We start from the raw sequence: 15,010 nt of genomic DNA, 5'->3' as shown, positions 1-15,010 counted from the left end.
ACTATTTTGAAGCAAACATCAGCCATCATGCCTTGCAATCTGTAAACATTTGATATGTGACTTTAAAAGATAAGGAATTCCGATTACTGTCAAAAGTTAACACTAATTCTTTAATATCATCGAGTATCTTTTCACTAATCTCATAATTTTTTCCCTTTTCAGTTTGGTCCAGTATCCAAGTAAGGTCCATACACTGTAAATGGCTGATGTATATGTTGTCTTTTTAAACTTATAGGTTCCTTCTCCACTTCTATCTTTTTGCTTTTCCTTGAAACTTATTTACTGAAGAAACTGGTTGTTTGTCCTGTATGTCAGGTTCCCCATGGTCTGGATTGTGCTGATTGCATCATTGTGGTGGTGTTGAACACGTTTCTCTGCCCTCGTGTTTTTCTGTAAATTGGAAGTTGGAGGTCTGGTCAGATTGGGCTTTGATACTTCATCCTTTTGGTGTTCATCCATTAAGGGGTACATACTGTCTGGTTGTTGCCCTTCTTGTGAGGTGAGCAGCCACTGATGCTCAATGCCAAGGCCCATTCATTCTTTAGTGGTTGCACAATGGTGGCTGGTTTACCTTTGACCCACTTATGGTCTCCTCCTGCAGACTCTGGAGACTCTGGTGCACCCCTGATCTTTCTGTAGCATCTTCTTCCTGAATGGCTTCTTAGCTACTGGCATTCCTTGGCACTTGGCTACCAGGCTCCTGTTCAGGTCACACAGGGCTGGCAAAAAAAAGCAGGGAATAGCACAAATTCTACCCCAAATGCCCCAGTTAGGGGGCTATTCTTTGGGGGATAGGAGGCTCAGTGGTCATCACAGTGTGTGCCCTGACTCCTCCAACCAAAGTAACATTCTCACAGATGAAGTCAAGTGTAGCTTATTGCCAGCTGAGGTCACATGGTTCTTTGAAAAGGAATGAAATGGGCTTGTACCTAGCAGGAGGCTGCACCTGTTAAAATGCCCAGCAGCTTGTGCTGTCACAGTCACTTCTAGCTCTGAGTCTTTGCATCCTTGACCTCTCCAGCCCACTCATAGCTCACTTCCCCCAGCTGCTCCCTTCCCCTGCAGATCCGGTATGAGCCTCAGTCCTATGACTCTCTCCCTCTGTCTCCTCAGAATCATTCATGACTCTTTTCTGAGTGTGACAGATATTCCTTTGGTTTGGGGCCTTGGTTGGGTTTCAAGTTGTCCTGTGCCTAAGCCCCTCTCTTTCTTGTGGCCCCTTCTCATTCACTGACTCTCCTTCCCACAGATGTACTCCCCTCATTTCAGTGAAGATCAGCTCAGTGACTCACTGCCATGACAGAGACCATCTGTCTCAGGTTTCACCCAGTGGCATAGATCATTGAAATACCTCCCCCTCTTCGTCCCCATTCCCACCCAGTCCCTATGGAGAGAAGGATAATGTGGAGATACATAGTCCTCTTCTCCTTTAGAACTACATTTTTGTGCCAATGGACCCTTTGGGTAGCGTAGCAAAGCCTTGGACTTTCTCTCAGAATAACATGTTTTAAAACATAAAACTAAGTATGTTAAAAACCAATTATACCTCAGAATTGGAAACAATCCAAATGTCCTCAGTGGGAAAATGATTAAATAAATTAGGTACATGCCTACCACGGAACACTACTCAGGTACAAAAAGGAACAAATTCTTATCTACATGACAATTTGAATCGATCTCAAGAGAATTATACAGAATGGGAACAAGCCAATTTCAAAAGGTTATATACTTTATATACCTCAAAAGGTATATAAGGTTATATACTTTATATATCACAAAAGGTACAAATTCCATTATATAACATTTTTGAAATGACAAAGTTATAGAGATGGAGACAGATTAGTGAATGCCAGACACTAGGGAAGGGAGAGGATGGCAAGTGTCTGACTATGAAAGAATAGCACAAGGGATCTTTATGGTGATAGAACTGTTCTCATGGTCACACAAATCTACACACACACACACACACACACACACAACTGGTGAGATCCGAATAAAGTAGGGACTGTATCAATTTCAATTTCCTGGTTGTGATATTGTAGTATAGCTTGCAAGATGTTACATGGGGAGAAACTGGGTAAATTCAGACAGGATCTGTCTGAATTTTTTCTTAAAATTCATGTCTATAGGGATGCCTGGGTGGCTCAGTGTTTGAGTGTATGCCTTTGGCTCAGGGTGTGATCCCGGGTGCAGGGATCGAGTCCCACATTGGGCTCCCTGTGGGGAGCCTGCTTCTCCCTCTGTCTATATTTGTTTCTCATGAATAAATAAAATCTTTTTTTAATAAATAAAGTCATTAAAAAATTCATGTCTATAATTAAGATAAATTTACCTTAAAAAGTTAAAAATTGTTCTGAAACACAATTATTGAAATACTTTAAAAACACATTTATGATATAGGAACATATGCATTTCAATATTAACACATTTCAAAAGAAGTAGGGGCAGATCTTAGAACTCTGACAGTGATGAGTATAAACAGTGTTTCAAGATACCTGTGATGAAGTCCTGCTAATACTACTATGCCTACATTTATAATTGAAGGAGATGTCAATTTTGTTAGAGGTTAATGAAAATAAAATGTAAATTTTCTTCCTAACCAAATTTAGGATTTCTTGAATTAGACCATGGACCCTCAGGTGAGGAACCCCTGCCTTGTTTAAAATGGCAACTTTGCAGGGCACCTGGGCTCAGTCAGCTAAGCATCTGCCCTCACCTCAGGTTGTGATCTTGGAGTCCTGGGTTCAAGACCCACGTTGGGTTCCTTGCTCAGCAGGGAATCTGCTTCTCCCTCACTCTCTGCCTCTCCCCCCATTTGTGCTCTCTCATAAACAAACAAATAAATAAATAAATAAATAAATAAAATCTTTTAGAAATAATAACATAAAACAATGTTCTCTACTTGGTTATACAGCTATAATGAACATAAAAGGAAATAAGTAGTACAGAGAGCAGGTATGGAAGAGGCAGTGATCACACTGCATTGGTCATGAGGGTGGGAAATTTCTGAAGTGTTAATTGATATATCCCCATATCGAATTTTCCTGCACTCAAAGAGCCAGACCTCAGAAAAGGTCTTCCAATTTTTCCTAGTCCTTTAAGTATAGGAGTTTGAGGACATTAAGCCTCCCTTTCTATCCTATATCAATCTAAAACATTATTTCCCAGGCTGGAGAGAAAAGATGAAAGGTCTGAGAGAAGCAAGTCAGTCTAGACATTAGAGAGATCCTATACTCTGTCTCCCAGCCAGAGTCCTGGGTTTAACGTGATCCAGAGGCAGAGGAACATGGTAATGGTGAGTCCAAGATGAATATAGCCACAGGCCCATGCCCTGGACTGATACAGAAGCAATCATATGACATATTCAGTGCCTTGCTGGGGTTGATGGTGCCAGTAGATCATACTGAGAGTGAACTGGTAAGCAACAGGAAGGTAGGAAATGACATCTAAGTGAAAGTTCACATGGACAGATGCCACCAAAGACCAGGTGGCACAAAGGCTTGCTTGAACCTTGGCACTGACCGAATTTCATAGAACTGATACAATTCTGGAAAATAGGTGACCTTCACAGTGACTTCTTTTTCAATATCTTGTGGACTAGGGTCTCAAAACAGAAAATAAGTTGTTATAGAAAAAGATAACTGTGTTTTCTTGTGTACTTAAGTATGTGGCCAAGAGCTAGTGGCACTTTGAGAGTCCACGGGCATGGTTTCTGGTGGCAGTCCTCCTATACTCTGGCCTCACCTGCTCAGTATATGCTGCTGAGTTCCCACTGGCAATACCCATCCTTTTTTACCTGAGGATTTCCTCTGGCTAGCAAAGCCTGTTTTGCTCCTGCCCAGCAGTGTGGCTCCCTATTCCCTCAAGCCTCCTCAACAAATGACTGGGCTGAGTTGGTACAGAATTATCCCACTTCCCTTGCCCCTGAGGTGGAATAACTCTGAGGTGTATGCTATATACTACCCCGAGTTTCTCCAATGGGATTAAGCTCCAGCTACCCGAAGGGTAACAGGCAAAACACCCTCTTTATTAGCAACCTTCCCTCCCCCACCTCACTTCCCCAGTCTCCTAAATAAACCACTACTTGCACCACATGGCATTGTTAATGGCAATATAAAAATGGCAATTTCATGGAGATCAAACTAAAATTCACATTCAAATCTTTGTCTCGGAGGCTGCTAACATGGTTATCCACATACTCTATCTAAGGATTGTCCCCTCGAATCACCACCTGGCTACCCTTAGGGAGCGTCAATGGGAGAAAACTGCTAAACCAAATACAGGGGGTTGAACCTCTGGAGATCTATAGGGGACCCTCTGCCTCTTCTGGTTCCATAGGACAGCAGATTCTAGAAGAAGTGGGGCAGAACAACAGCAAAGGCTGTTTCAGGATGGACACACACCCCACCCAGATATTGCACATCAGAGTGGGAAGTGTGACCACAAAATGAGGAAATCATGGGAGATAAGGAAATGCTGTAACTGGAAATGTGATGGGATGTTTGGAAGCAGAAGACCTGGGTGTGAGCTGAAATCTAGAAAGAGGAACATCTGGCTGAGATCAGGAAGGTGACATTAAAAACCCTAGGGGCCTATTTGGCTTGATTCCAGTCCTCCCTCCTGGAGAACTCAATCCCTCCAAAGTAGAGGGCCCGGGACATACAGATAGGCTCAAGAACTTTGGCTAAAATAGAACCCCAAACATAAATAGCCCTTTCACATCTCAGGTAGCCACCTAGCAAAATTAATTTGCCTCCAAGTCTCTGAAAGGGTGAGAGGGTCGGGTATCACCCTGCTAGACAGCAGGGCAGGAGCAGAACTTGGTCTACAATCTAAGCCTATTCTATTGAGTAGATGCTTTTGCATGTAACCCACTGGAGGAAATGCACTTTACCTGGCAGTCTGCTGCATAAACTTCACAAAATAATAATTACCTTAACTATCCAACAATGTGCTTTGACATTTTCTATTCTGTTGTTTCTTATTTTCTAAATGCTGGACATGACCCAATAGCTGATTTCACAACCTGTTTCTGGGTGGTAACCTACAATATGAAATATTGCCCTCAAGTGTATCCAGAAATAAAAGGGTGTGGGCAGTATTACTGAGCTTTTCCTAAATACTGTGTATTTACCGTCAGCCCCAAGTCCCATTCAGTGCTACAGGGATTGCTGTGTTGAGTCAGGAGAGCCTCTCAAATTGAGAGTGGTTTCTATTTCCTAATCCAATGATTCAAACTAAGCACTTCCATATTTTTTGCTACCACTTTCACATTTTTTGTTATATCCCTGTACCACCCGTACTATGTATTATTGTATGAATATTCTCTCTAAACCAACCCATCATTTTTTTTGACACTTAAATACTCACACTAGTGCTATCTTATGGAGCACTATTGGTAAAATCAAAGCTTTGACGCCATTCCCCAGTGCAAAATAAAACAAAAAACACAGTTATGAAAATAAAACACGTCTTTTATGTCCTACCTTAAATCATTCAGCCAGTGGCCCTCCTCGACCTACTCTTTTCACAAGAAAACAATCTAGTTTCTATATAGCTCAAGCTGTCCTTAACCCCAGAAAGCTTTCATCCTTCTGTCTGTCCATCTATCTAATGATAATCAGTACTATTATCGTGGCTAATAGCACTTAAACTCCTTAATCTTCACACCACCCTATGAAATATTAGGCTTACCCCATTTCACAGATGAGAACATTGAGGTATGGAGAGATCACATAGACTTGCCTATAGCTAGGAAGTAACAGAATCAAATTTCGAGCCTAGGCCATCTGACAACAGAGCCTGTGCGCCTGACTACTGCATTGTACTACCCTCTGCCAGCCTTACTGTTGCCTCTTATAGAACTTCCTGGACTGCCCAGCCCATAGGATTGCTCTTCCTTTGTCCCCAAAGCATTCAATTCTCGCCTGTTTATTTCATTTGGAAGTCAATCATAAACTTCTTGGGGATGCTGCCTCTACCAGGCTGGGGCTCCTTAAAAAGAAGACTGCATCTTATTCCTGTGTGTCTCTGCATCCAGAGACCTGTTTGAAGCACTGCAGGCCATCAGTAAGTGTCTGTTGGGCCCTGTGATCTTTGCTTCTGGTTGAGCGTCTGCCTTTGGCTCAGGACGTGATCTTGGGAGTTGGGGGATCGAGTCCTATGTCGGGCTCCCTGTGTGGAGCCTGCTTCTCTCTCTGCCTGTGTCTCTGCCTCTCTGTGTGTGTGTGTGTCTCTCATGAATAAATAAATAAAATCTTTAAAAAAAAAACCCAGATACCACGATACTCTTTATTTTATTATTTTTAAATTTTATTTTATTTTATTAAAGATTTTTTACTGGGATCCCTGGGTGGCGCAGTGGTTTGGCGCCTGCCTTTGGCCCAGGGCGCGATCCTGGAGACCCGGGATCGAATCCCACGTCGGGCTCCCGGTGCATGGAGCCTGCTTCTCCCTCTGCCTGTGTCTCTGCCTCTCTCTCTCTCACTGTGTGCCTATCATAAATAAATAAAAATTTAAAAAAAAGATTTTTTATTTATTCATGGGAGACACACACACACACAGAGAGAGAGAGAGACAGACAGACAGACAGAGACAGAGACAGAGGCAGAGAGGTAAGCAGGCTCCATGCAGGAAGCCCGATGTGGGACTGGATCCTGGGTCTCCAGGATCACTCCCTGGGCTGAAGTCGGCACTAAACCACTGAGCCACCTGGGCTGCCTGTGGTATCTGTATTTTGATAGGATCAGCAGCTACTGGAAATTTCCTTTTTTAAAGATTTTATTTATTTATTCATGAGAGACAGTAAAAGGCAGAGACACAGGCAGAGGGAGAAGCAGGCTCCCTGTGGGGAGCCGGTTGTGGTACTCCATCCCAGGACTCTGGGATCATGACCCCAGTCAAAGGCAGATGCTCGACCACTGCACCACCCAGGCATCCCAGCTCCTGGCAATTTCAATAGGATTGCTAATTTTACGTATTTTTTTCTTTTTTTTCCCCCTTTTCCACCATCCACTTACATATTTCATTTTATGATTTTTATTTTTATTTTTTTTTCTTTTTTCATTTTATGATTTTTAAAACATTATTCTGAGATGGGCCCATAGGCTTCACCAGACTGCCAGAGGGAGCCATGGCGCAAAAGAGGTTAAGTCACTACATAGAGAATCATGACTTAGGGCTGGGTTTGGAGCCAAAGAGACCTGAGTTCAAACCTTAATTCTGCCATTTACAAGCCAAATTACCTGGGCCTCAGCTCCCTCATTTCTAGGATGGGGATCACTACCTGCTTTGCTGGATTAGCATCTTGACCCTGAGTAAAGCTGATGTCCAAACCCAGCCCAGACTGCCTAGTGGGGCAAAGCCTGAAGACAGAAGAGCCCTCAGCTGGGATAATGTTTACCTTTCCCTGGGCTTCCTACCTCTCCTGTCAGAGAAGTCACTTGTCCCCCAGATTTCTGTAACAGAACAGAAAGGCTGACTTCAGATTCTTTTGACATACTCTAACCCATTTCTGAGCCCAGATTCTTTACCCTACTCCGGAAATTGGCTGACCCAATGAGGCGCCCAGGAGAGGCCTGTCATCCGCCTCTTTTAAGCACTGACATGCATATCCACATTTGTCCACTGGGTGGGGCTAGCTCACACTCTTAACTCTTCAGCCTAAAGGGCAGAGTGAGAACTCCACTCAGAGCTGTGAACGTTCCCTCACCCAGCCCTGCCTTTTTTTTTCTCCAAGTTGAGTCTGACATTTAGAAAAGCACTCACTTTACACTTCTCTCCAATAGCCTACTACGCTAAGAACGGCGGTGGCTATCCTGACTTTTGACATAGGTTAACTTTGCCTGCTCTTACACTTTATTTAAATGTAGTCACAAAGAATATATTCTTAGAGATTGAAGATGACACAAATAGAAAGATATTCCATGCTCATAATTAGAAGAATTAATATTTGTTAAAAAGTCCATACTGTACAAAACAATCTACAGATTCAATGTGATCCCTATCAAAATACCAATAGCATCTTTCATAGAACTAGAACAAATAACCTAAAATTTGTACAGAACCACAAAGACCCCAAATAGTCTAAGAAATGTTGAGAAAGTAGAACAAAGCTGGAGGTATCACAATTCCAGCTTTCAAGACATACTGCAAAGCTGTAGTCATCAAAACAGTATGGTACTGACACAAAAAAGACACATAGCTCAACAGAACAGAATAGAGAGTCCAGAAATAAACCCACAATTACATGATCAACTGAAGTATGACAAAGGGGGCAAGAATATACAATGGGGGGAAAGACAGTCTCTTAAATAAATGGTTCTGGGAAAAGTGGATAGCTCCTTGCAAAAGAATGAAGCCAGACCACTTTCTAACACTATTCACAAAATAAACTCAAAATGAATTAAAGACCTAAAAGTGAGATCTGAAACCATAAAAATCCTAGAAGAGAAAACAGGCAGTAATTTCTCTAACATTGGCTGTAGCAACATTTTTCTACATATGTCTTCTGAGGCAAGGGAAACAAAAGCAAAAATAAACTGTTGGAACTACAGCAAAACAAAAGCTTTTGCACAGCAAAGGAAACTATCAACAAAGCAAAAAGGCAACCTACTGAATAGATATTTTTCCAAAAAAGACATACAAATGGCTAATAGACACATGAAAAGATGCTCAACATCACTCATCATCAGGGAAATGCAAGTCAAAACCACATGAGATATCATCTCACACCAGACAGAATGGCTAAAATAAAAAAGACAAGAAATAACAAGTGTTACAAGGATATGGAGAAAAAGGAACCCTCATGCACTGTTGGTGAGAATGTTAAATTTATGCAGTCACTATGGAAAACTCAAAAAATTAAAATAGAGGGGCACTTGGGTGGCTTAGTCAGTTAAGTGTCTACCTTTGGCTTAGATCATGTTCTCAGGGTCCTGGGATTGAGCTCCGCAGTGGCTCCCTGCTCAGCAAGGCATCTGCTTCTTCTTTCTTTCCCTCTACCCCTCCCACCTCATGTTCTCTCTCTCAAATAAATAAATATTTTAAAAATATTTTTTAAAAATTAAAATGGAAATACCACATGATCCAGTTATTCCACTACTAGGTATTTACTCAAAGAAAATGAAAACACTAACCTGAAAAACTATACACACACAAACACACAATCGAATATTATGTAGCCATAAAGAAGGATGAGATCTTATCATTTGTGACAACATGGATGGACCTAGAGGATATTATGTTAAGTGAAATAAGTCAGACTGAGAAAGACAAATATCATGTGATTTCACCCATATGTAGAATCTAGAAAATGAAAAAAATGAATAAATAAACAAAGAGCAGAATCAGACAGACCTATAAATACAGAGAACTGACGGTTGCCCAAGAGTAGGGGAGTGGAGGATGGGCAAAATGGGTGAAGAGGGGGAGTACATACAGCCTTCCATTTATGGAATAAGTCACAGAAGCAAGAGGTACAGCATAGGGAATATAGTCAATGATACTATGATAGCATTGTATGGTGACAGAAAGTAGCTATATTCATGGTGAGCATAGCATAATGTATAGAGAAGCTGAACTCTCGATACATGTTATACACCTGACAATAATGTAACATTGTGTCAACTGCATTCAAATTTAAAAATTATAATTACAGTAATACAATCATATATTCTTTTTTTTCATATATTCTTTTGTATTGATTTCTTTTGTTAAACATTATAAGATTACAAGAAGTAGTTAATTTATTCTCATTGTCCTATAAGTTCCATTGGGTAATTATGCAATAATTTCTTTGTATGTGTATCTGGTGACTGGGCATTTGAATAGTTTCTACTTTGGGTTTTGCTTTGTGGTTGCACTGTGGAGGGTGGTATTCACCCACCCAAAATTGGTTCAGAGTTGGAGACTGGTAACACAATACCCTCACCCAGAGGCTCTGAGAAATTTATAACTCACATAGGGAGGCTTTCAGGGGACAGCACAGCCAACACTCAAGCCAGTCTGTTTGGCTTGAGTAGAAGGGGCAAGTGGCTCTGATTTTTATAGTGGTTTGAGCGGAGGCAGGTCAAGGATGAAGACTCTCTTCTACAGGCTGGAGTTTGTGTGGATTACCACCCATGCCAAGGAAACCTGGGTTTTCTTAGCAGCATGTCCCTTGGAGCAGGAAGGAAAAAGGGAGTTATGGGACTTGAAGGCTGTCAGTGGTCAAACAAAAAATGGAGTCAGAGTCTTTATCACTGGGTTATTACAAGTACTACTGCTATGAACATCCTGTAATAAGCCTTTTGGCAAACATATTATGTATTTCTATTGGATTTCCAGCAGTGCAATTGCTGGGGTATATATTTGACCTTGGGAAACACTGCCAAACAGTTTTTCAAAGTGATTGTACTAAATTACATTCTCTCTAACAACACATATGGATGCACTTATGGATGTTTATCCACTCCACAGCTGAGGGACATTAGGTTTGTTTCAGTTTTTCTTATGATTACAAATAAAGCTTCTATGAACAATATTGTGCAGGTTTTTGTATGAATATAGATTTCATTTCACTTGGTAAATACTAGGTATGGAATGGCTGGGTTGTATGGTTAAGTATATGTTTAACTGTGTAAGAAACCAGGAAATCTGTTTTCCAAAAGTGGCTGTACCATTTTGAATTTCCACCAGCAATACATGAGAGTTCCAATTGCTCTATACCCTTCTAAGTACTTGGTACCGTCAGTCTTTACTTTTAGTCATTCCAATAAATGTGAAGTAGTATTTAATTGTGGTTTTAATTTGCATTTTCTTAAAAACTAATGATATTAAACATATTTGCATATGTTTACTTGCCATCCATATATCTTTGGTAAAGTGTCTTTTCAAACCTTTTTCATTTAAAAAAAATTGAGCTGTTTGTCTTCTTATTCTTGGGTACACAGGGCTCTTTGAAAAAAAAAAATGAAGTAGGCTCCACACTTGGTGGAGCCCAACACAGCGCTTGAACTCATGACCTTGAGATCTAGATGTGAGCTGAGATAAAGAGTCAGATGCTTAACCAACTGAGCCACTCAGGTGCCCCTTCAGGGCTCTTTATAGATCATGGATATAAGTCCTTTATCAGGTATATGATTTGTAAATATTTTCTCCTAGTTTTCATTATCTTAACAGTATCTTTTGAGACCAGAGTTCTTAATTTTTGTGAAGTCTGATGAATTTTTTTCTTTTATAGATTGTGCTTTTTGTGTCTTATCTAAGAAATCTTTGCTTACCTTAAAGTCGCAAAGATTTTCTCTTATGTTTTCTTCTAGAAATCTTATAATTTCTGATTTTACATTTAGGCCTATGCTTGATAGACCTATATTAGCAAACTTCAGAAGGCTATTTCAAAGGGGGTTCTGATAATGCACATTTTGAAAGAGGTCATAGTTTACATCCAGTAAAACATTTAAGGTATATAGGGGGGTCATACTTCCTGGGCATGGAGTCAGTGTTAAAGATTTATGCTAATTCATAATTTATCTTTCAGAATAAATGACATAAGATTCTGGAGATGATGGGAGCTGCTTTCCTTTTTTTTAAATTTTTATTTATTTATGATAGTCACAGAGAGAGAAAGAGAGAGAGGCAGAGACATAGGCAGATGGAGAAGCAGGCTCCATGCACCGGGAGCCCGATGTGGGATTCGATCCCGGGTCTCCAGGATCGCGCCCTGGGCCAAAGGCAGGCGCCAAACCGCTGCGCCACCCAGGGATCCCAGGGAGCTGCTTTCCTTTTTGCATACTCCCTTTGATAGATGTACATCCACAGTATATATTTAATAGATTATAAATATGTCCTTTTAGGCTATAAATAATTTCACATAGTCTTGGTTTTGTTCCTCTGCTCCTCAGGTGTTCATGTGTTTGGCCTTTCAAAAATTAAGAGTTGGGAGTGAGGCTTGTTTAGTGTAACGTATCAAGCAAACCCTAAGTAACATAGCAAATACATAAGAGTTCATCTTGCAATCAGGATAATTAATTTAGAATTGATAACTTTTAATAATTGTCCTCCAATGTCCAGGATCTACCTGAACCAACTGATGCACTATTCCTCTCTTATAAAGTGAAGAAACTGGAATACTTTGTTAATTTTGTGTATCTTTTTCTTTTTTTTTTAAAGATTTTATTTATTTATTCATGATAGTCACAGAGAGAGAGAGAGAGGCAGAGACACAGGCAGAGGGAGAAGCAGGCTCCATGCACCGGGAGCCCGACGTGGGATTCGATCCTGGGTCTCCAGGATCGCACCCTGGGCCAAAGGCAGGCGCCAAACCGCTGCGCCACCCAGGGATCCCTGTGTATCTTTTTCTATCTGCTTTGAATCACAGTTAAAATTCCTGAGCTATTTTATTCTTCCTTTACAGAGGCAAGAGACAACTCCTTAGTTTGTAGAGCCCCAATGGCATCCCTACTTGCATTAAGCCTTGTTCTAGAATCCCCATAGGTTTTATATTGGGCTTCTCATCTTCAAAAAATCCCAGTTCCAAGGATTACAGCTAGAAAAGAATATATATAAAACCAAATGTTCCTAAAGATGAGGCATTTTTCATATACCAAAGCAGCTCACCAACACACACACACACACACACACACACACACATTATGTCAGAGAGGATCCATGTCTTAGGTAGTTTTTAGGTGGGGGAATTTTTAGTATCTAGCACATTGCGTCCGAAAGATGCAGCCAAGAACTTTACAAACAATCCCAAAGTCTCTTGTGTACCAACTACTGGGAGACCATTAGTCACCACTGCAAAAGACATTTGATGGAGAGAGCTATGGTGGAAAGGGGCAGGAAAGAAGGACCTTCCTGATATGCAGCAGTACACTATAGTGGTAGGCAAGGTGAGGACTTAGGAATTCTTTTTTTAATTTTTTTAGATTGATTGATTGATTTATGAGAGACACAGAGAGAGAGTCAGAGACACAGACAGAGGGAGAAGCAGGGAGCCAGATGCAAGACTCGATCCCTGGACCCAGGATCACGCCTTGAGCCAAAGGCAGATGCTCAACTGCTGAGCCACCCAGGCATCCCAGGACTTAAGAATTCTAATATTAGCCCAGCAGTCTTCCATTTCATACACTACACTTGAGGTTATTTATTTGGAATCTTCATATGTCCTACAAAACTTCTTTGTGGTCTTTACTTAGTCCATCAATGCTACACACTAACCCTCTTTCCTTTCTAGGATAAAGCTGCCATTTGGGCTTTGGTAGTCTCTATCAATTATAACCAGATTTACCTTGTTTGCTCTTGATTTTGATATAGCTGTGGCTTGTCAATCTCGTATCCTCAAGGATTGTCTAGAGCACCACAGAGTCATGGGGATGGTCAAGAGAATGTCATAGGACTCCTTCCATCTGGGTTCTTTCTTGAAAATCCTTTTCATATCCTGTCAGAACACATGTACTATATGGAGTCCAGGGTGGCTTGAGCTGCAAAGGAATCCAGGATGTGAGTACTTGACAATAAAGAAGCAATACACAAGTAAGAAAGTCCTCAGGGTTGGAGTGACACTATTGGAATACTGACATGGGCTGAGTCCCAAAATCTGGTGGATTGTAGAATTGCAGTATTTGAGCTCAGCTTGATCCTTGATAGAGCCTCAGGCCACATAAAGCCCACTTGTTGAAAAGTTTTATATAGTTTTGCTTAGTGCCATAGTTTTGCTTCTATCTCACCAGAGCTTTGTAAGTGTAAAGGATGTGTGGTTTGTAACTTATACATATGTTGGAAAAGTTGTCCCATAAAGGAAGAATGTTAGTCTGAGTTTAATTTTGAGTCCATCTTTTTCCCAGGAAAGAATGCATTTTTGGAGTTTTTCTGACTGTAGTAGAATCTACCTTCCGGTAGGGGTCGCCTCAAGGCTATCAAAAGAATAAGCAAAGGCCCTCAGACCCACTGGATGCGCCTAACGCTTGGATCATGGCTTCTAGGGTGCTTCCCCGCATTACCAGTGGCAGAAGAAAAGAAGTGCAAACAATGAAAAACCAATACATTGCAAAACTCAGGTGAACGCCTAGCAGTTTTTTTCAGTCATGCTCCTTCATCCAATTGTGTGCTAAGATGCTAGCTCTGATGAGCAGGGAAGGGAGGAGGGATTTGGGGACCATATGTTGCCAATCTTGTTGGAAGTATAGATAGATAAGACAGGATAGCAACCTGTTAGTGTCCATGCAGCTTTCCTTTATTGGGGTCCCATTTTGTAGACTGCGTGGTTGTTCTTACATCAGAAAGTGACAAAGGGCTAGGCATTGGAAGAGAGTGCTTATAAATGTAATTACATAGTGAACTGCTTCATCTCAAGCTTTAACTGCTTTAACTTTAAATAAACAAGACCTTCTGGATAACTGCTTTAACTTTAAATAAACAAAACCTTCTGAATTCATACCTGTAAATCCAATACTCTAGATGTATAAATATTAGGAAACCAAAAGTATCTTAGATTTTTTAATTTTAAGAATAATTGGGATCCCTGGGTGGCGCAGCGGTTTGGCGCCTGCCTTTGGCTCAGGGCGCGATCCTGGAGACCCGGGATCGAATCCCATATCGGGCTCCCGGTGCATGGAGCCTGCTTCTCCCTCTGCCTATGTCTCTGCCTCTCTCTCTCTCTCTCTCTCTCTGTGACTATCATAAATAAAAAAATAAAAAAAAATTTTAAGAATAATTTAGCCGAGATTTCATCCTAAAATAAAAATCTGTATTGCTCAAACATTTCAGATCAGTTACAACACTGTCATTCTACCAGACCAAACCCATCCTCCTCTGACAATATATAAAACATCAAATATCAAAGCCAGTTTCTTAACACACAAAAATACTAGTACTAATGGATGTCTTCTTTATAATATTTCTATGATTTTTTTTCTAAGGCTAGAAGATGTTTACCCACTTAAAGAAAGCAATTGGGAAGAAAGCAAATACCAGTGAACTGAAGCTATTTATTGGCAGGTACTTGAGCTGGGAGGCCTGAGAATTT

The 15,010-nt window shown here is 40.9% G+C and overlaps 1 protein-coding gene across 2 annotated transcripts in view; it reads right to left on the bottom strand.

Moving 5' to 3' along the window:
• The window catches only part of ACKR2 (atypical chemokine receptor 2), a 41,616-nt gene extending 28,165 nt beyond the window's left edge, over nucleotides 1-13,451 (bottom strand). For both annotated transcript variants that reach the window (XM_055321407.1, XM_055321409.1), the window contains exon 1: nucleotides 13,274-13,451. The gene's annotated coding sequence lies outside the window, so the exon portion shown is untranslated. The remainder of the gene's footprint in view (nucleotides 1-13,273) is intronic.
• Nucleotides 13,452-15,010: the final 1,559 nt, after the last annotated feature.

This window comes from Nyctereutes procyonoides, unplaced genomic scaffold (assembly GCF_905146905.1).
Source record: "Nyctereutes procyonoides isolate TBG_1078 unplaced genomic scaffold, NYPRO_anot_genome, whole genome shotgun sequence".
NCBI lineage: Eukaryota > Metazoa > Chordata > Mammalia > Carnivora > Canidae > Nyctereutes > Nyctereutes procyonoides.
The sequence above is the reverse complement of the archived record's forward strand: the minus strand, read 5'-3'. Positions and strand labels throughout refer to the sequence as shown.